The sequence below is a fragment of the Microtus ochrogaster genome, unplaced genomic scaffold (genome assembly GCF_000317375.1).
Source record: "Microtus ochrogaster isolate Prairie Vole_2 unplaced genomic scaffold, MicOch1.0 UNK82, whole genome shotgun sequence".
NCBI classification, from domain to species: Eukaryota; Metazoa; Chordata; class Mammalia; order Rodentia; family Cricetidae; genus Microtus; species Microtus ochrogaster.
The window spans coordinates 1585041-1586992 of NW_004949180.1; positions in this window are offsets into that span (position 1 = coordinate 1585041).

The following is a 1952-nucleotide window of genomic DNA, read 5'->3' on the forward strand; positions in this document are numbered from 1 at the left end:
AAGTGTATTTCCACAATCAAGTTATGAACTCCCAAATCAAGGGTCTGCAGTGGCAACTTGGCAGCCCTTACTGCAGCCACACTACCGGACAACACTATAGTCATTGGTTTTAATGAGGGCTGTTAACGTCACCTCCATCAGAATGGTCGCCTTAGGCTGACGGTCTGAGCCCCGCACAGGTGTTCTTGGCCAACACTGTAATGCAGGTTATTATGCCATCAACAAGGCACAGATGCATTTCTGCCTGAACCCAGGGTGCTGTGCCTGCCAACTGTGTAACTCTTTCTGCAGGCTTAGGTCTATGGGCATCCAAATGCGGTTCTAGCTCAGTGATCCCCAGCACTGCCGTCTGTTTCCCTAGAACAGGAGCTTCCAGGGACTGGGGACATAGCTCAGTAGCTAGAGTGCTTGTCTAGCATGCATGAAGCTCTGAATTTGATCCCTAGCTCAGAATAAACTGGGTGTGACGGCATATGTCTGTTATCTGAGCACTTGGCCAGCACGAACTTCTGGGGATGGGGGGTGGGGAGGGATCAAGGATGCTGGGCTCTATAGCCAGACTTCCTTAAGCACATGAGACACATCCAGTCTTCTGCTTTTGCTGGAAGAGTAGTGACATTGTCTGCATCCACACTCACCAGATTTCTCTTGGCACTGTATAGCTCCCAAGTACCTTAGACTAGCCAATCAGTCCTGTTAGGCAGTCTGGCTCCAGGTACCTTGCAATGAATTTTGCTCTTTCTGGCCGTCTCTCTGCACCTAGTTTTGAGACGTCTGTCAAAGCTCACTTCCAGCACCTCTCCTGAGGGTCTTGTCCCGACACCACAGAGTTTCCTGATGCTGAATGTCTCCCCAGATCTACCACACTGCCATCTCCTTTCTCTTAAGTGCAAAACATCCATTCATTGAGCGTTTGTAATCAAACTTGGGTCCTGGGCTCTACCTGATTTGAAGCTTTGTTTTCATTTCTGGTACGGTACTGCATTGCCTTCTCTGGCACTACCATATGGTTGTGAATCTTTGATGCTGAGAATCAGTATCAAGATGCAGGGAGGGACCGATGATGATATGGCATTTTTTTTTTTGGGTCCCATGGCCTCAATAACCCAATATTCCCAATAAAGTGGGAATGGTGACCTCAGAAGGGAGATAAGATTCTTCTCCCATGAGGGATTATTTTAGAATTAATCTTGACCTTGAGAGTGACCTTGCCAGTATGTCTGGGAAAATCTTGGTTTTATAGAGGATTTAAGTGGGAAAGGAGGTTGGTTCCCAGCCACAGAGCAGCTTTCTCACTAATAAGACAGACACTGGGAAAAGTGTGTGTGTGTGTGTGTGCGTGAGAGAGGGGGGCAGACAGAAGAGAGAGACAGAGACACAAAAAAGACAGACACACAGAGACAGAGACAGCGATGGGAAAGGTTTTACTGGGGATCTGAACACATCAAACTTGCTGCAAACCTAACAGAGACAGTCTGGACCCAGCCTTGTGTTTTTTTTCTCTACTTCTCACCCATTAACCAAGGGTGAAAAAAAGATCTTGAAGATGAATGGATTTTTTCCCCATTTCCTTCTCCTCCCCACCCGCACTGTGCGTGTCTTCAGTTTTTTTCCCCTCCTTTCTCTTGTTCCCATTCCTTTCCTGCCCCTTGTTTGACTGATGGTTACAGCAGCAGCATGAAAGGTGGCACTAACCCTGCTGTCTGCCTCCAGCCCGCCCCCCCTCCCCCCCAGAGGGATTTGGTTGGTGGTGGGTAGTTCTGGCTGTCATTTCTGAAGCCTGCCTGGGAGCCCTGAAGATTTGGGCCAGCAGCTCTGGGCCCCAGTGGCTCAGTGGCTGTTCTACATGGCTGGGTTCTCTCTGAAGTAAATCTCTTGACAAGCAATTTGCTTCCACCACCTGTACCTAGAAACCCTTTGCTCTGTCTGTAAAATGCAACCAGTTCCCTCTG